The sequence below is a fragment of the Dipodomys merriami genome, unplaced genomic scaffold, assembly GCF_024711535.1.
Source record: "Dipodomys merriami isolate MVZ:Mamm:240054 unplaced genomic scaffold, mDipMer1.0.p SCAF_356, whole genome shotgun sequence".
In the NCBI taxonomy this organism is placed as follows: Eukaryota; Metazoa; Chordata; class Mammalia; order Rodentia; family Heteromyidae; genus Dipodomys; species Dipodomys merriami.
In genome coordinates this window covers 1,036,042-1,057,017 of record NW_027205115.1, presented here as the reverse complement: position 1 = coordinate 1,057,017, position 20,976 = coordinate 1,036,042, and the positions used below count along the sequence as shown (strand labels likewise).

The window sequence follows — 20,976 nt, the reverse complement described above, 5'->3', positions numbered from 1 at the left end:
AAATTCCCACCTCGTCCACCAGATGAGATCCGCCCCTAACTACTCTAGTCCCTCATAGTCGCATTGCTCCCATATCCTAGTACCTCCAAACTCCTCCCTTCCCTTTCATACCCCATCCCCAACCAGCCTTCTCACTCCAGCCCCCCTGGATTCATCAGAATCTCTGCCCATAACTAGCCTACTTGAAAGAGGCCTAATCTCTCAGACACAGCCCTGAAACTACCTCTTCCCACAAAGCCCATTATGCTATACCAAAAACCCTTCATCTCCCTATAACTGCCCTTGAAGCCCTGCTTTGCTTGGCCAGAAGCTTCTCACACAGCCCATTTCCTTCCTGGAAAGGAAGCACAGCTCCACCACAAGCCTCTTTACCTCCCATATATACTCTCTCAGTGCCCTGACTTGCTCTCCAGATAAACCCACCCCCCCTTGGCTCCTCCCTCAGTTCCACATCCTACTCCACCAGATACCCTGCCCACAATTATCCTACACCACTGTAGTTCTTACATTCCTTCTCAAAGCCCCTCCTCCAACTAGCCCCATGGCTCCAAATTCTGCCCTGCTCCTGAAAAACTCCACTAGAAAACCCCCACCACACTATGCCATTTCTGGACACCCACATTGCTCCACTGATAACCACTGTTCCAGTTGACCTCCTTCTGGAAGCCTAGAAAACCTCCCCCACACTCTCCCATCTCTCGACACCATCATTGCTTCACTGGAAACCACTGCACCAGTTGGCCTCCCTCTGGAAGCCTGACTAGACTCAACTTTAAACCCCAGTCCCTTCATAGACCCTTTTGGAAGGTTGTTTTGCCCTGCTGGAAATCATGTCCATAGTCCATGTCCTGCCTTACAACACTGAAATACCCATTCAACCTCACTCCTCTTTTCGAAGTGGTAACTGGCAACACCAGAAACCCCATCCTAACTAGTCTAGTGCACTGGAATTTATCACTGCTCTCACAAAGCCCTGGTCCTGAAAAACGCCTCCATACATTGTGACTACATCCTGCTCTACTGGAAACCCCACCTCCACCCTAACACACTTCCCAAAGGACTGCCATTCTCCATGAGAAACCCCGCCCCTTACTAGCCTATGTCTTCCTAGTACACCCTGCCCTCTCAAAGCCACACCCTGAAAAGCCACTCCCTCATAGCTCTGCATTCCTACTCCAGAATCCCCACCTTCTGTCAACCTCTTCCCTCCATTCCCTGCCCTGCCTTATGGAAAACCTCACCCTACATGTCCCACAAGGGCTCACAGTGTTCCACCAGATCCCTTCCTCTAAGTAACCTCCTCCTTTGTAGCCTTGTTCTTCCTTCTCAAAGCCCTGTCCCAAACAGCCTCCTCCCCAGTGACCCCACCTTCTTCCAATGAAAACCTGTCCACCTGACAGCCTCCATCCTAAATCCCACCTACTGCAGAAGACACCCCTCTTCTAACAAGTCTAGTCCTTGCTGTTCCCTCCCTGATGTCTCAAAGCCCTACACAGACTGGCCTTTGCCCTCAAATCCCTGTCCTGTTCCACCATACAGGCTGTGCCAATACCAACTCCTCCCTTAAACCAGACAGAGCTCCACCAGAAACCCCATACCACCTCATCTATGAAGGTCTCATCTAATAACTATTATTACAAATGTGATTTTGAACATATCTGGGAAAATAGAAGTTCCAGCCTCCAGCTGGGCTCAGTCATAGAGAAGGATTTGTGCCTGGTTTTGACTTTTCAGCTTGTCCTGACAATGTAAAGTGCTCTTGTCTAAAACTGGATAAAAATCAGGCCAGTTTAATTTCAGGTGACTCCCCCCCCCCAGCCTTCCTCCAACAGAAGGGATGCAAAAGACCAATTTTTGAAATGCCTTGCTAAATTAGCAAGCCCTGGGAAAATGAAGCTCAACAAAGTTACTTAGATTAAAATAAATACTGTCTTAAATTTTTCTTTCAAAACTTTAAAATGTACATATAACTGATTTTGATTTTTGCGTGCTTAAAAATCTGAGTGTGTTTTGTATGTGCGTGTGAACATGTTCATGATAGAAATTATCAGCATGCTGTAACAATTGGCTGAGTTTAAGTTTAAAGTTCCAAAGGTTATGAGATTTGATCATTACTAAAAATTTTTTAAAGCATTTTCACATTGTTTGAAATAGCTTTTTAAGGATTCTTTAACTTAAAAATTAGAAAATCTGGTATTTTAGAATGCATAAAGCTGTTTACACTGTAATCAAGATATCTGGCTTAACAAAAAGGAGAAATTTAGAAGCCAACAGAAGACCTATCGTTAGGAGTGAAGGATGAACAGGCAGAAGTGCAGTTCAGCTGGTCATGCATGGTGGAACAGGCCCTGGGAAGAGTCCATGCATCGTGAATTAGGGCAAGTGGGCACAAACACAGTTCAACTAAATCTAAAGAGTCGGATTGGGTGTGTGCCCATTCCACAGGAAGGGCCAAGTGGCCCATTTTTATTCTGCCCCTTTTCCCTACAGATAGACACTGGAAACATGATGGTATAAATGAGTGATGTGAAGATCTGATTAACATTGCTAAAATTGCCCCTTGGATGTGTTAAAATTAAAATTAAGAAGGCCTTAAAAAGAGGATCAAAAATTTTATTTGTATAATGTGGTTTGCTCTCTGATATTCTGCCATTGGATATGTTATTTTTAAGGCATAAAGGTGTTAAGTCTAGCTTCTTGGTACAGTGATGATTCTAATTTTTGCATTGAGAAAAAAATGTTATTTGAGCTTAAAAGTTTTCATGTGTATTTGTTTAAAAACAAGCAGCCAAAAGGAAATGAGTGACACCTAGCCTCGAGACTTTAAGGGGTTTTTCAAAATGCAACTAAAAACTAAAGTATAGAATATTAAAACAGAGATTAATAGGAGGCTTACATGTTAGGAATGGATTTCTGTATATAAAGTTTAAAAGTAAAATTGTTCTAAACATTTGCCTCAAAGTACAAAAAGGAAAAATTAGGATTACCAAAGTTATTGCTTAATTCCTATTTCAGTTTGGTCTCATAGGTTTTTTCTTTTTTTTCCGTAACAGATCCCAGCAGATCCACAAAAAGGAGTGAGGATTCTTGGAAGTTTGTCAGATGTAACTTTGGCTCTTAATAAGTTTCAGGTAAGAATATGCTTAAAAGCTACTACTATGTTGACTGCCTTTTTGCTTTTAATTGGAGTAAAATGGCCTTTTATGAGACACATTGATCTGAAAATTGGTTCAAATCCAGCCTGGGAAGATGAAGGTCTCTGTGAGAATGTCACCTCTACTCAGCCAGCAGAAGGCAGAAAGAGTAAGCAGACCTGCTTTAGGATTCAATGTGGCAGAGTGCTAACCTTTAGCTGTAGAGCTGAGGCACAGCACTCAGGCCCCAATTTCAAGTCCAGCAACCAACTAAGGGAATTGCCATTGAGGCATTCTTTCCAGTGTGGAGAAGACACTCCTTGGACGAAAGTAATGGAGGAGCATCCAGAGACCGTAAGCCACTGCTTAGAAGGCAGAAATAATGTCAGATCCTTGAGTCATTTGTGCATGGCCCTTCACAAATTGGTCAGAGCCAGGAGGTCATGGGAAGATAGTTTGTAAGCATGTCTATGACTGAAAGGGACAGGAACTTGTCAGTCATCTGTGATATTAGTAAAAAGCTAAGGTTGCAAAATGTGGAGGATAGTTTAAATCCCAAGCCCTGTATGTGCCAAAAGCTCTAATTGGCAGTAACTTTTGAGCTGACACAAGCTACATGAAATTGATCTTCTCAGGAAAAGTTTGTAAACCTGAGAGTGTGTTTCTATTGATATCTGTCTGAAGGCCTGCATAGGTATCTCAGACATTGTTAGGATTACTAGAGATCACGTTCCGAAGCCATTCATAAAGATCCTTTTGCAAACCAGAAGACTAAAGAAGCTTCACTGCTGTAGCCAGAAAAATGGTCTGTGCATTTGTCAAAAGTTAAAATATTGTTCTTAATGACATCTAACCCTGGTAACCTCTTTGTAAAGTAGGCTAAGTTTATAGGTTCCTGGCTAGGTAGGATCAACACTCCTGAGTCAGCTTCAAGAAGTCACAGAAGATGAATCTTTGTCCATCATCCCTTATTAAGAACAAGGGAAAATATTCACTTTTTAAAAAATATGGCAAAATAGAAGGAAAAGGCATGGGAAATAATAGTACAGGCCTGAGTCCTCTATATCTGCTTAGAAAATCCTAGCTTTATTAAAAGATCTATTTGTTTAAAAAGTTGTCATCTTGGTAAATTGTGCTGGGCTATTGTGTAAATTGTCTTAAAAACCAGTGGAGTCACAGCCTGCCAAGCGTATGCAATGTATCCTTACCAGTCTATGTAGGAATTTGCAGTCCAGCACGAGGTGTGACAGTCCCTTGGAGCCACTGAGAGACCCTGCTGCTGTTGCTGCACATCCTAATGGGTAAAGTTCAACAACAGCCTGACAGTTACCTGGAGGAAATCTACATCATCATCCAGATTACCTCCACCGTGGTAAAGGTACACTGCACTCCTGACTGATTCCATCACCTGAAAATGCTTCCCGGTTGAAAGCTGCTACAACTAAGATTGTGTGGGACATTCACTTGGTAATATGCAGTAATTCTCTATACTCCCACAGTAGATATTGGGAACGAGGATATCACTGGCTTGCCTTAGCCTTTGGAGTCTAAAAGCCACACAAATACATTAGTTTTTATTCATCCTAACTTCAATTCAACTCATCTTTCTAAAAATAGTTTTTAGTTTCACTCATTATCTTGTCTTTATTGTAAACCTAACCCTAACCCTCACCCTAATCATACTCTAATCTTATTATTAGCAGTTCTCTATTTCACATTCATCCTAATTCTAACTCTATTTGTTATTTGAAGATTTACTTTGTTTGACCCTAAATTTTCCATTTCCCTAATGCTTACACTAAGCCTAGCTGGAACTAAAACCTAACTTTCACCCTAATGATAATCCAATTCTAATGTTTAAGAAAAATACTTTAGTTTTTAATCTTTCTAATGAATACTCCAGTTTTCACTCTGGAAATAAGTTTCAGTTTGCCCTAATTCTCACAAATTTTCTGACTCTACCTCGAAAGTTATCTTGTTCCCTAACAGAAGCCATTATATTACTTGTCCTCACATTCTCTTACCAGGAAAAATACTGTAGTTTCCATTGATTCTACCTTTTTCTGAACCACTGTATCTGAAAACAGTTTCAGATTTACTTACCATCTAGTCCATTACTTAACGCTAACTCTTAACCTAAACCTGTCTGGAAAACTCTCATTAATCACTACAAGAATGATCACTGAGAAATAAATGTAATGATAATGTTCTAGTTACTATTCAGCCTCATATATTTGCTTCTACTTGTTAGTGAACACAATTTTATACTAAAAGCTTTATTATTCGTAACAGTAAATATAATCAGAAGAAAATACTGACCCTAATCTTAATCCAAATTATATGACAATACTAACACTAACACAAGTACACTAGTTTTCACTCATCCTTCCAAACATAGGTTTCAATTTTTCCAATATCTTAGTCATTTTCTAACCCTAAACGTAATCTTTCTTAACTGGAACATTGAGAATAACCATCAGCCTAATTGTGAGTAGATTCTAACACTAATAGCAATACACTAGTTTACATTCATTCTAATTCTTACCAGGCTTATATTAAAATTTACCTTCAATTAGACCCTCATTTTTTTTTCTCCTTCACTCTAAGCCTAACCATGGCTGGAATCCTAACCATTACCTTGACACTAATCCTATCCCAATTCTAAAATTTATGAAAAATGCTCATTTTGTGCAATCCTAACTGAAATTCCATTGGTAATTCTTGAAATAAATTGTAGGTTTTCTGTAAACCCTACAGATTTTTCACTCTTAACTCTGAATATATTTTGTTCCATAACAGGAATCATTATACCCATTGATCTCAAATCTTGATTTTATGAAATACTTCCACTATCCCAGCTTTTCCTGAATTCCTAGAACCTAAAAAACGGTTCAGCTTTACTTAATATTTAACATTTCTTTTTTTTTTTCCTTTTTGTCAGTCGTGGGGCTTGCACTCTGGGCCAGGGCATAATCTCTGAGTTCTTTAGTCCTAGGTGTGCATTTAACCAATTGAGCCACAGCACCGCTTTTATGTTTTATAGTGGTTAATTTGAGATAAAAGTCTCATGGACTTTCCTGCCTGAGCTACCTTTGAACTGCGATGCTCAGAAAATAGCTTCCTGAGTAGCTAGGATAATAGGTGCGAGCCACTAGTTTAACCCATTTCTTTACTCTATCCTCAACTCCGGTTAACCAGAAACCTAATCCAAATCACATTCTGATTTAACATCAAATGGTTAATGTAAAGAAAATTGTCTAGATTCTATTCAATCACACATTTTTTTGGCTTCTAATTCTAATTGGAAAACTAAAATTCACCTTAAAGCTTATCCTTCCCTAACCCTAACTGGAACAAAAAAGTATCTCACACTTTAAACCAAATTATATCTGAATGTTGAAAGTAACACAGACTGGTTTTCATTCATTCTTTTTAAAATATGTGGCAGTTTTACACAATGTCTTACATGTTTTTCTCATCCTAACCCCGTTCTAACTAGCACAACTTTCCTAATCCTAAGCCTACATATAACCGAATCATCATGTTAGTAGCAAGCCTCTTTTTTCATATTTATCCTAACTCTTGCTCAGCGTGTAGGTCTAACTTTTACTTGCATTTTGAACATAAATTTTTAACTGTTTTTCTATGTCCTGTCAGGTTTTATTTTTCATTATTTTTAAAATTTTTATTTTGTTGAAAAGATGATTTAAAGAGGGATTAGTTACATATAAAAGGTAAGGAATACGTTTCTTGTTGAGCATTGTTACCCCTTCCTTTCTTGTTCTCCCACTATCCCGTCCCTCCCCACTTCTCATACCCTTCCCTTCCCATGGTATAAACTTCATTTTCAACATAGTGTCTTGTGAGTATCATTGTTGCAATGGGTCATCCTGTGATGAACCTAAATTTTCTATTTCTCTAATCCTAATTCTAATTCTGTCAGAGATCCTAACCCTAACCATAATAATAATGATAGCTCAATACAAAAGTTAACAAAAGATATTCAGGTTTTTATTTATTCTATTAACTCACTGTACATCTTGAATTAACTTGCAGTTTAGCTTAAATCTTCCAAATTAGTTTATATGCGCATATATAAAGATGTAATTTTATGTGAAAAACAGAAGATCTTTGGAAGAAGGTGTAATGAGAAAGAAATAGAGGGAATATAATCAAATACCGTTAAAGATTTTATGGAATTGTCACTTCTGACAATTAATATCTATTAGCAAAATAACTAAAAATTAATAAAGAACACACTGCATTCTAATGTTCTTTAAGAGAGCCATGCTCTATCTTCTGAAAAAAAACTCGTGTTAGATAAACTTTGTCCATGCATAATTTATATTGTTTGCCAATTATTTAACTTAATGAATAAAAATTTATCGAATAAGATTCCGTGACAAAAAATATAAAACAGTTACTTAGCAATTGTTTGAGAAAAAGTTATTGTCATGAGTTTTAAGAAACGGAATTGCTATTTCCCTACAAAACAATGACTTAGGTTTACTAATCTAGTATTTGTAGTAAGTATAGAGAACATAATTGGCATGAAAAACAACTAACTGTACATCTTGTTTCTTGAATGAGTGATATTTTAAACATTGTCTTTTATTCAAATAAATACTTAAGTTTACATTTCAAAATAAGTTCAATTTTATCTCCTTTCAGAACAAGTACTTACCCTGCAATTAAATGTACTAGCTTATTCAGGTATTTAGAAAATAAATTTTCTATGTTTTATATATAGCTCTACATATTCAGAATGACATGATTTTTTTATTCATAAATGTCTAACGTCAGATTTTTGTTTCATCAGTATAAATTGTCCCATGAGGTTGTAGTGAAGGCTCCAGTAACCAGAGTGGTCAAAACCATTTCCTGAATTTGAAATTTTATATCAAATCATTTTTAAGCTTTGATAATATCATTTATTGTCTCTTCAGAGCAATTAATCTAAAATAAATACTACTTTTAAACATTTCACTCACATTGTAAAGAATATTAACATAGGTCAAAAAAAGACTAATTATTCCAGACTCATCATATTTGGTGATCTTAGTGTGAAGAATGCAGAGAGTAGAAGGTCCTTATACTCAATAAATAGTTTTGGTTAAATTAAATCATATATCTGGATTTCTAATTTGGAGGTTAATCACATGGAAACAGGAAAACAATAAAAAAAAAGTACTTTGGGATCAACAGAAAAAGATATTTGTGCATGTACCACAGTTGCTTTATTTGTTTGTAGGTGAACACTGGATTTCGATTTCTATCTTAGCTGTTGTTGTGAATAATGTGCATAACAATGAATTACAGATGTATTTATGAGTTACCCAGAGAGAAATAATCACACGATTGGTGGGACAGATGATATTTCAACTTTGCATTTCTTTAGAAAACTGCATACTACTTTCTACAACGAGAACACTAACCTGTATTTTGACCAAGAGTGTCGAAAATTTCCTTTTCTCCACACTGTCGCCAGCCAACATTATTACATTTTGAGTTTTTTTAAAGGGCAGGTTTTTACTGTGTGCAGTACCCAAGACTGGCCTTAAACTCAAATCCTTTTACTCCAAACTCCAATCACTTGGAATTACCAGCCTTTACCTCCACACCTGGTTCCTTGGATCTTTTTGATAAGAGTTATAATAGTTAAGAAGTAGTATCAAAGTAATTTTGAATTGCATTTCTCTAATGACTTCTGTTCACAAAGCATTAAGCCAGCATTGAAGTTGTATTAAATACAAATTTGTAAATCCACAGGCAATTTTCAGGGCTTTTTGGAAAACATGTCTATTCAGAACTTTTGTCCATTTTTAATCAAGTTTCTTGTTAATCTCATCTTTAATCTCTCTATAGAAAATCAATAATTAATTCAAGGTAGTAGAAAGGAAAAAATTAAGCAGCTCCTAAAATTTTTAAATTTTTAATAACATGATATTGCTTAAATCATTTTCTGTTAACGCTTGAGACTATATAACTCAATTTAGTTAGACCTTTTACAAGTCTATATATATTTTATTTATTTTACTTTGATTGTTCTTTCCAAAGCCTGTACGACTAATTTCACGTGCTTTCTTTCAGTCTCATGTAGTTCAGATTTCAAACTGAAGAATAAATGGAAGGAAGCAAACAAAAAATACAGTTCCCCTCATCTGATGATGCCTCTACAAGAATGAGGAAAGTTTTCATCCTTCTAAGGACCTATGATAAAATATCAAAAAGACAATTTATTCTTCTAGGTCTTCCTTATCTTTGCTATGTAACTTAAATGATGTAAAACACAATATACTGCTCAGATACTTTTATGTTTTATCAGGTTTGCACATTTTTATATGGATTTCACCTCAGTCTACAACATTCCTTCATTGTTCTGTCTCTGATATTTTTACACTATCACGACATAAGATAACCATTTTGATTTACAGCATGAGAAGTTATCCACCTGGCTTCCTTGGAAGCTGAGCATGGTCAATAGATATTACTTCTGGTTGCTAACACTACACGTAATGGTTTCTGTACTACTTATCATATTCTATTTAGTATTTAAAAAAGAATGCTGGGTAAACTCAAAGTTCATTCATAGGTTTATGTTAAGTGTTTCACAAATTTTATTCTCTTACTTCTTAAGATAACATTTGGTATAATGCTAATGTTATTACCATTGTAGTGTTGGGGAAATTGTAGTAAAAGACTATAAGTGCATGGCCCAAAGATACACACAGTGAGGAAGGAAATGAGTCAAAGTTTCCAAAAGTCTTTCAGCAATACCAAAAAGGTGGGTAAAATCTCTCCATTCTCTTATGCTCTCAATTCAATATTCATATTGTCCAAGAAATAATAGCATAGCAAATATTTCCCATGGTGATTGTTTTCTGTCACATTTTGTCTTCAACACAGACTGTGTTGGTGACAATGGGTTTTCATGCACAGAGCTGAGCTTACAAAATGAGGTCCAAAGACAGCCAAATTTCTTCTGTCCCACAGTTCCAGTTTCTTTTTTAAAAAGTACTAAAACTTTAAAATATCATCACTTACTATCTTTTAACAATCCCCAAACGAATTAAATTGACATATAATCACTCAAAAGGCTTTCAAATTAGGTGATGATAAAACAGTCCCCCATGAAGTAAATTTTCTTTTACTTTTAAAATTGTTCTAAAAGCCTTGTGCTGGCTGGTCACACCTATAATCCTATCTACTCTGAATATTTGCTCAGGAGACTGAGATCTGTGGATAACACTTGGAAGCCAATCAGGGCCAAAAAAAACTTCATGAAATTATTTTTCAAAATGTTTAATGAACTAGCAAAGAGCCAAGAATTGAGATGTAGCTTATATCACAGCTCACCAATCTAGATAGGAAAGGCCTAGCAAGGCCTTGAAGCCCTGATTTAAATTCTGAGCATTCCAATATATATGCATGGTGTTTGTTCGCATGCACATGTGTGTATGCTTGTGCGCTGCCGCACTCACACACACACACACACACACACATTTATTCAAATTACCTTCATATCAGTTTTCTGAATTAATTTCTTTGTTAACAATATTATATGGGTAAAATAGAGGAAATAAACTCTTCCATCTAAGAACATTTTTATATGTTTTTTATGGTAATAATACTGTGCAGAAGGGTCACATTTACATGAACAAGGAAACTAGTAAGTTTCCTAACAAGCATTGTTACCTCCTCCTTTATATTTCCCCTACCATCCCTTCCCTCCCACCTCCACAAGTACACTCCCCTCCCCCTTCCTTCCTCCTCCTAAATTGTAAAGTTCATTTTTAAAAATAGTGTCTTGTGCATCTCATTGTTACAATGGGTCAACCTGTATCGCTATTTGAGCATTTGTTCCCTTCCCCTCCCCAAATTAGAGAAGCATACATGCAAGATGTAAGTGTACCAACTTCAAATACAGAGAAAACAGGGGTTATAGTGTGGGGAGAAACATACAATAAACAAAAAAAATGACATCACACATTATAAGTACGTTATAAACAATAGCAAGAAACAAAAAACCACTTGTGTCCCTATCTTGGGGTTCAATTTCTTTAACATCAACTTATCTGGTTATATGCACATATCTTTTGAATTTTCTGCTTATCCCAGACATACATTCGTTATTGAAAATAAGGGAAATCATGGGACCTATATTTCTTTGGACTTGGCTTACTTCACTCAATAATTTTTTTTTCAAGTCTTTCCATTTCCTAACAATTTGGGCGATGTCATTCTTTCTGATGGAGGCAAAGAATTCCATTGTGTATATATAACACATTTTCTTGATCCATTCATCTAATGGGGGCATCTGTTTTGGTTCCATATCTTAGCTATCATAAATAATGTTGCAATAACCATAGTTGTGCTGGTAGTTTTAGTATGGTCTTTTTTATGATCATTTGGACAAATCCCCAAAAGTGGGATTAATGTATTATAGGGGAGTTTTATATGGAGTCTTCTGAGGCACCTCCATACTGCTTTCCAAAGTAGTTGAACAAGTTTACACTCCCACCAAGAATGCGGTACGGTTCCCTTGTGGCCACATACGTTTCAGCATCTGTTGCTGTAAAAATATGAAACGCTCCAAGAGTTTGCATGTCATCCTTGCCCAGCGTGCATGCTAATCTTCTCTGTATGGTTCCAATGTTAGTGTATGTGATGCTAATTGAGCACAGAACAGTTTTTATATATAAAGTGTAACTTTTAATTGATTTTATTAAGCTAGGCAATTCAACAAAAAGTAAGTTCAAAAGAATTGTTGTGAAATTATAGAATCATGTATTTCTTACATAAGCACACATTAAAGAATAAAATCAAGATAGACATGCCAAAAACAAAATAATTCCAGATATTTGTAGTTCAAGAGATTTGGAGGAGGAGAAATTCAATTATTCTATACAAGGCACCTGTCGAAATGAACATTGCAGCAAGTGTTAAGGTTTGTTAAAAGTTTTAATGTTTTAAATATGCTTAATTTTGTGATTTTGCTTATATATGCCAAAAATAGGACTGTTTGGCAGGTATAAAACTTTTCTGTAAAGTATTTAAGATTTATGATAGCAGACATTAAGTACTAAGTATGTACATTTTAGAGTTTATGGAAACTTTATTAATGAGAAGTTGCAAAGTCTGTGTAAAGAAGCAGAGTGAAGAGTTACAACTTTAACTACACAGTTTCTGTTAAAACTTTAGTGATTCCTTACTTTATTTGTTAGCAAGGAATAAATGATGATATAAGCCATAATGTACACATGTATGTTACTATTCACACACATACATATTCTCATGTATACATGCACACATGGAGAAAGACACATAATTACAGCCAACACAAGTTTCACCAGTTGTTGAATATGCCTTAAAAGGAATACTTGGAACAATACATGCTGAAGATGTATTTGTCCCTAAGAGTTGATTTTCCACTCCTCTTATCTCTTAAAACTGGTAGTGTTAGAGAGATTTGACTTTCAAAATGCAGTACAAGTGATAACAAGTGACTTGGAAACATCAGTAAGTATAAGTCATATGGTGTCTCCCTGCTCCTCATGGAATGCTTACTCTTGTAGACATTCTCAGCAACCAATGTAGCAGGAGAATACCCTGGTAAAGAGTAAAGGTATAAGGCTTTAAATAGCATCCTTACTTGAGCTCTTTTTCCAACAACCAGCATGAATTCCTAGGCAGATGAATGAGTCCTCAGAAAACTGGACTCTACATATACATTTAACTAACCCATGTGAAAATTCCTAGGTGAGAAATGCTGACTGAGGTCTTGCTGATTAGCTGGCAAAGAAAATAAGAAAAAAAGAAAGTATTTTTAATGTTTTAAAGTTTGAGAATAATTTGTAACCTGTCAATAAATGTGTAGAACACAATTATACCAACTGACGAAAAAATGATGGCATTTCATTTATGTGCTCTTGGACTTGGGCAGTGATTTTATATGTGTCTACACAAGTAGAATCAGCATAAATCAAGCCAGCATTTCTTCATTTAAGATATAAGGAAAGGATACTGGTTGACCCATTGTAACAATGAAATATACAAGACATTCTAACAGAGGATGGGTGAAGGGGAGAGGTGGAGAGGTGTGAAGGGAAGGGATGTTAGGGGAAAAACAAAGGAGGGGGTAACAATGCTCAATAAGAAATGTACTCATTACCTTACTTATGTAAATGTAACCACTCTGTACAGTATTTATAATAAAAATATATGTTAAAAAGATACAAGGAAAACTTCTGTACTTACATGAAGTTGTATTTGTCACTCAATATAAGTAAGGTATTGGTTTTAGGACCACAGGCTTATTACTTTGGATACTCAAAATCTCTACATGAACACAGCATATTATTTACATCAGAATCTGCCCACAATCTAGCGCAGAATAATTGTTATGAGAATTTTTACTACATTCTATATTTGTAATGAAAACTAAAAGTATATGCAATATAAACAGATACAATTTTTTCAGATAAGTTTTGTATGCAGTTTGTGGATGGAATTTGGAGAGCAATTTTGAAAAGCACAAATTGCATCAAAAAGACCAGTCTGAAAATTGTAACAAGGAGCTAATACAGCATCATTGAATAGTATGGAACTCCAAGGAGAAGTACTTGAATTGAGACAATATCAGAAAGTGTAACAACCCAAGGTCTTTTTAGAGATGCAGCTGCTAGATTTCTCATGTAGAGCTTTCATAACAGTTTGTGAAGCACAAATCAGAACCTCACTGAAGTGTAGAAGGTTTTCCCTCAACTTTCCGTCATGATCAGTCATTATTAATCAACATATAGCTAATCTTGAATAATCCTCTAATAAAATGTTGATGGAGTATTTATATGCAAAAACCTCGGAAGGCTAACTTTTTCAATTAGGACAGTCTGTATTCTATGATCCAGCCGAGGGAAAACTAGGTAAGCATCCATTTACAACCTTCTGAATAATTCTGATTCTGCCCACATCACTTATCTATCCATACTTATGCACGAGTGAAACAATTTTAAAAGAGTTTATCATTTAAAATTTAAATTTATGGTTCCGGGAAGATAGTGAAGGAGAAGCTGGAAGCTTAACTAAGCCAAAGAATCACACCAAATGTGCCATCACAGTACAGAGAGTTAGGCCAGAGAGGGAAAATCCAGGCAAGTAGACAAATCTGAGCACTTGCCAGCAGCCGTGGTTGCAGCTATGGTGGGGGCGGTGGCGGCCGTAACCACCATACCTGCAACACAGAGAGTCTAGGACAAAGGCGCCAGATGCAGAAGGTGAGAGGATTCTACTCAACACCAGCAAGAACTGACAAGGAGCAGACATCTTCATCCTTAATATCGCAGATCAAAGATCACCCAGGAACCAGACTCCTGTGTGAGTAGAAGCCAGACTTCCTCACTCCTTCTCAGGGAGCAGAGAAGGGAAGGCCACCCCTCCCTGCCCACTACTGGAGATCTCCATCTTTGGTACTGGCAAAGGCCTGGCTGAGCAGCTAGCTCCAACTCAGTCCTTTGATGAAAACAGAAAGTAATTTAACAGGTCACAGGAACCTAACCTGACCTGCCAGGCTCAGCTCCACTCAGGGAAAATTCACCCAGCCAGGGCCTGCACCAGCCCCAAGCTTTCTTCATTGGGTAAACAGAGCCAGAGGCTGATCCTCCCTAGACAATCAATTGAAATTCAGTAACAATAAACCCTGAGAATGGCTGCTGGCTAGGCTCTGTGACTGCCTCAGAAGCTAGGCCTCAGGGAAAAGCTACTGTTTACTGAAAAGCCTCAACTCTACCCAGAACCTAGCCCCATCACAGCATCTCCAAACTAGAAGAAACAGCCATCTTTTGTGATACTCAAAGCAGATCTCCCTCCCATTGAACTAGCCTGGGAGGAGGATGACAAAATCCTGGGTAAATCAAAACATTTTTCTGCCTGCTCAAACAAACTGACTTAAGAAAACAACCAAGCTACAGGAAAATCAAATACCACAAGCAGACCAGAGACTCCAACAAGAGACTGGTTATGAAGGGAGATACAGGATCTTCCCTTCTCACCCCCCAAAAAGAAAGAACTCTTTTTTGTCACCTTTTATTAAAATTGTTTTAACATTCTTAATTTTTAACTTTAAAAAATTGTTTTCTATTAACTTTTTTTTCTTCCTCTTATAATTTTTATTTTATGGGTATACGTGTGTGTGTGTGTGTGTGTGTGTGTGTGTGTGTGTGTGTGTGTGTGCTTTTTTCCATTTTTGTTTAGCACTACTGACCTTTTGATATTTTTTTCCTTTCTTTCTCATTCTTTTCACTTTTTTTCTCTTTCGTTCTTCTTTGTGTGATTTAGTCACATTTCTGCTCATTCTCAGATATACCTGTAGTCGATTATTAGACCTTATCCCCGATTGTATACACACTTAATCCAGAAATATATTACTGAATTCAAAACCTCTTAGACTTAATTTCTTTAATAGCTGTACTACCTCTATATACCTATATAAAATATTAAGCATTTTTATTTTTTATTTCTTGACATCTCTTTTCTATCCCTCCCCTTCTCTTATCATATTCCAGTCCTTCTCTGAATATTACGTTTTTATTCTGCATAATATTAAGTGTTTCACTTTTCAATTTTTAATTTTTGTTTTACTATTTTTCCTTGTCTTTTTTTTCTCTTTTTCCTCCTCCCCCCGGTGTCTACTATCATTCTATTGAATCAATTTCCTGCTTTGAGATTAGGACTAAGTTAGCTCTCCCTCTACCTTTCCACATCCCTCTATTCCTATGTATACCCACATCTCTCACTAAACCTAATAATTTCTGGTTTGCCAAATTCTTCTTTGCGGTTCATAGCCTATTAATACATAGTTGGTTGATGTTGAAAATGTATCTGTTGAACTAGGTTATATCTGCAGGCTTTTGTAATATTTATTTGTTTATTTTTATTGTGAAAATACTGTACAGAGCGGTTACAATTACATGGGCAAAATATTTGCTGCCTTCAGGAGTCACACCTTGCCCATAAAAACAAACACATTTTCGAACAAAATCTACCAAGCAAACAGCTCCCACAAACAGGCAGGAGTTGCAATACTAATATCAGATGAAATAGACTTCAAATTAAAATTTGTGAGAAGAGATAAAGAAGGTCGCTACATAGTAATCAAGGGATCTCTCCTTCAGGAGGATCTGCAGGCTTTTGACTGTGCAACTACAAACTTCGTTGATGCTTCACTTAAGATAGTTTTCGAGCACAAAATTGGTGTTACTCTTATGCCAAATGGGCAGAATAAGCTGGAAAAACACAAGAAAAATGGCAAGTCCGGGTATCTCAACTCCCACTCATGATAATCAGTGGACAGAACAGATAATGAATAATCCAGAGGAGAGCTTCCAAAAAGCTCTAAAAACACTAATGGTAAACATTGTAAGATTGAAAACCTTCAAAGGACTCTGTGTGAGCATGATATAGGCAAACAAATGTCAAAACAGGAAGCTCATAGGTGTGAGGAAGCTACTCAAAGATAGATAAAAGAATTGCATGAGCAGCTTGTGAAAACTCAAAGAGAAATAAAGGAATTGTGTGAGTATGCTGAGATTGGTCAAAGAGAACTACAGGAATTGCATGAACATGAGGAAGCTGATCAAAGAGTAATACAGGAATTTCAAGAGCTGGATGAGCATAGACAAAGATCACTAGAGGAATTCATGGAATCCATAAACAGAGAGCTGAAAGAAGTCAGGGAGTCCACAAAAGAAATGCTGAATGGATCCCAACAGAAGTAATGGGTGTCCAAGGAAACCATAACCAATCAACCAAGTGATTTGAGAATAAACACTTGACACTAAATTAAGGAAGTAAAGAATTTCATACAAGATCTAAAACAGAAGAGTCCGGGAAGATGGTGGAGGAGAAGCTGGAGTCTAAGTAAGCTCTCCCATAGAAAGCAGTTTTAGAGTTCCAGTGAACAGTCCTAAGTCAGAGAATTACACCAAGTAAGTCATCACAGGACAGAGAGTTTGGCCAGAGAAGGAAACCCAGGCAAGGAGATACTTCTGAGCCCTTGCCAGCAGCCGCCGCGGCGGTGACAACTGTAGCAGTGGTGGGCAAGTGCAGCCACCATAGCTGAGCAACAGAGAGTCCCAGATAAAGGAGCCAGATGCAGCAGGCGAGCGTATTCTACTCAACACCAGCAAGAACCAACAAGGAGCAGACATCTTCATCCTGCAGTTCGAAGACCAGAGACGACCGAGGAACTAAGACTCAGCGTGAGTAGAAGCCTGACGTCCTCACTTCTTCTCAGGGAGCAGAGGAGGGAAGGCCACCCCTCCCCCCCAGCACCAGTGATCTCCATCTTGGATACAGACAAAGCTCGGCGGAGCTGGGAGCTCCAGCTCAGGCGTTGGAATAAAACGAGTTATTTAGCAGGTCACAAGAACTTAACAGGGGAGTGACCTGCCAGACTCAGCTCCATCCAGGGAAAAGTCACCCAGCTCGGGTGCCAGCCATAGGAGTGGCTTTCCTCACTGGGTAACCAGAGCCAGAGGCTGCCCCTCCCTCTAGCAGCCTCGACAAGCAATTGAAAATCAGTAAACAGAAACCCTGAGAATGGCTCCAGGCTGGGCTCTGTGAGGTTTTCACAAACCAGCCCCAGAAAAGCTACCAGAACCTAGCCTCATCACTGCATCCCCCTCTTTTGTGATACTTAATGCAGATCTGTCTCCCAATGAACTAGCCTGGGAGGAGGATGGCCAAATCCTGGGTAAAGCAGAGCATTTTACTGCCTGTTCGAACAAACTGACTTAAGAAACCAACCAAGCCACAGGACCACAAGCAGACCAGAGACTCCAACAAGAGGCTGGTTACGGACACAAGGGAGATACAGGATTTTTCCCACTCCTCCCCCCAAAAAAATCAAAGAAATTTTTGGGTTTGTTTTGTTTTTTGTTTTTTTGTTTTTCTTTTTTCTCTTCTTCATTTTCTTTCTTTCTTTTTTTTTTTTTTTTTTAGTTTTTATTTTTGGTACCTTATATAAAAAAATATATTTTTCTTTTCTAAAACATTTTTCAATCTTCAATCTTTGCCTTTTTTGATAAAAACAATGTTTTCCAGAAAGTTTTTTTTCCTCTTATAATTTTTATTTTGGGGATACAGGAGTGTGCGTTTTTGCGTTATTTTTTGACTTCTTTCTCTTTTTTTTCTTTTTTTAAATTATCTTTTTGTTTTTTGTTTAGCTCTACTGAACTTGATGTTGTTATAATTTGAGGAAGGGAAGGGAAAAAACAAATCGTTTATATAATAGGGATACAGTTGGACCATTAAAACAATGAGATGTACAAGTCATTATGTCGAAAACAAACTTTAAAATTTTGGTAGGGGGAGGACTGAGTAGGGAGCGGGGAGAGGATGGGAAGTTATGGGAAGGGGAAACAAAAGACGAGGTTACAATGCTTGATAGGAAATGCACTCATTATCTTGTCCATGTAATTGAAACCACTTTGTACAGTATTTTCACAACAACAACAAAAAAATAAATTTAAATATGGAATGAAATTAGTTCCAATAATGCATTGCATTAAGGTATTTAGAAATAAGTGAGAAACTTAAAGGTGCATACGATATTTTTTATTGGAAATGAAGCGATATTGGAATTTGGTTCTCTACATTTTAAGCAATTTGCTTAAAAGAATAGGCAAAATAAAATTTATATTTGCAGCAGACTTCACACATTAAATTTTGTACATTGAAAGGGAAACAAGCCTCAACAATATGTCAATTCTCTCTTCTTATTTATCTCTAAAGGTTTATGCTTCTGGTCTCTGAATATTAAAACTTCAAAAAAATTATGTTTAGCTAGTTGTGCAAAGGGCTTTTGCTTCATCATGTCTGTGTTGAATAGAGTGTGTGTGCATTTCAATATACAGTGCATTTTTCTTCCTTCCCTTACCCCAACCCCACCTATCCCTTCATGTTTCCTACTTATATTCTGACATGTGTACATTGAATGGTATGACTGTACTATTCCACCATTTCCCTCTCCATTCTTCTACCCTACTCCCTTTTAGCCCAGATCCCCTTTTAAGACTTGTTTCAACTTCATGGTATTTTGTTAAATATCTCTACTTTGGCATTTGGCTATGGGCTTGCCACATCCTCTCTTCCATGTTTGACATACATAAATGAGTATATTTCTCCACATTTCTAATCTCAGATTGGCTAAGATAAATCTTCTTTACTATTCGCCTTCTGTCCTAAATTTAGAATTGGACTTTCAGGGCCATCCAATAGAGCATTTTTATTCTCTACTCACTGAAGATGGAAGGGAAATGATTTCCATGCTGTCAGCATTATGTTATCCATCATGAATTCCCATTGCTTATCACTTCAGCAGTCTAAATTTAAAGTCATATTTTCTGCATTATATTCACACAGTATAAGTGAATATCAAGGGTAATTTACCTAGTATTGGACGTTTAGGGACAATCTTCAATTTCTGATGATAGAGGCAGGAATGAGTTTCAATTTTCAGATTCCACTATGTAGTGAGTTCTGAAGTCTTCTAAATTTTCGATAAATTTCGAGTTACTTTTTGTTAATAATTTAAAAAGTTTTATTTCAGTATTTGAAATGCTGCTCCAATTATTTTAAAAGTTTCACAATAAGTTAGACTGAACTTTTTCCTCCCATGTTCCCCACTAGTTCAGGTTAATTCTCCTTTCGCTTTATATTTTGAGAGACCAAGGGATGAGGGTAAACAGAGAGATAATCATTACTCACATATCTCCTTCCTCTCCTGTTTCTGCTGTTCTGTTGAGAGGAAGACTGAAGCAGGGAACAAGAGTGAAGCTTGACTTCACTATACAAGGGAGCATTCCTGGCATGTCCATTATTGTTTCTCAGAATTACTTAAATTGCTTACTCTTGCCTTCTCTCTGACAGTAACCTAACTGTGGCTTCCTTGGTGCAGAAGGAAGCACACTAACAGGTTATTACCTGTAAATTGGTATTTTATATCTCAGCTTACTACTACCAAAAATAAAAAGCTTTGGCTACATAAATGTAAAGGTACTGATTGTCCAACAAAACCTTAGTGAGGAGTAGACAATTCTACTCAGCTACCCCCTCCTCTTGTATCCTTCCTTCCACTCCCCTCCCTTCTTTTAATCTCCCTTCCTTTCTTCATTCTTTGTGTCTCTCTCCTGCATATTCATCTCTATTTTCTCTTTTTCCCTTCCAGTAGTAAGTGCTTTGGTTTATCAGACAACACATAAATAATTGAACAAATACTTTTTCTCCTCTTTTTGTGATTTTTTATTTTTAAGAAGTGAGTTCTAGCACAGAACCAGTGGCTTACATCAAGATAGTCGGTAGGTTCAAATTTGACAATTGAAATTCGAAGCTATTCCAAGTGGATAAACCTAAGAGATTCTTTTCTCCACTTGTGGTAAATGGAAGAAGTGAAGGTGTGGCTCAGGTGGTATAGAGCAAACATTGAGAATTAAAGCCCAGATATAGCTCAAGTCCAGGAGTTCAAACCCCAGTACCAGCACAATATTAAAAAAAATGAGTCCTTTGTCTTTGAAAAGGGATATTTCTGCAAAAATTCATACAAAGGACAGTTTCCAAGGTCCAAGACTGTTTCTAAGGCTCTTTCACATCTTAAACTGATTCCTCTGCTTGATTCAGATTAAGGAAAATAGGAGTCACACTTCATATTAAAAAGTATGCACATTACTGAACAGTTCTTACCATTTTTAATGTAAAGGAAGCATGAGAGAAGAATTCACCTCTGGGGTGAGTTAGGTTTGATACACTGACAGACTTTTGCAAGTAAATGAGGGTCTGTTTACATGTA

General features: G+C 37.0%; 1 non-coding gene across 1 annotated transcript; it reads right to left on the bottom strand.

Annotated features, from left to right (window-relative positions):
- Positions 1-11,710: 11,710 nt before the first annotated feature.
- Positions 11,711-11,816, bottom strand: LOC138804100 (U6 spliceosomal RNA). Its single transcript, XR_011365173.1, has one exon. It is a non-coding gene; the product is annotated as a U6 spliceosomal RNA (small nuclear RNA).
- Between the last annotated feature and the right edge of the window lie 9,160 nt (positions 11,817-20,976).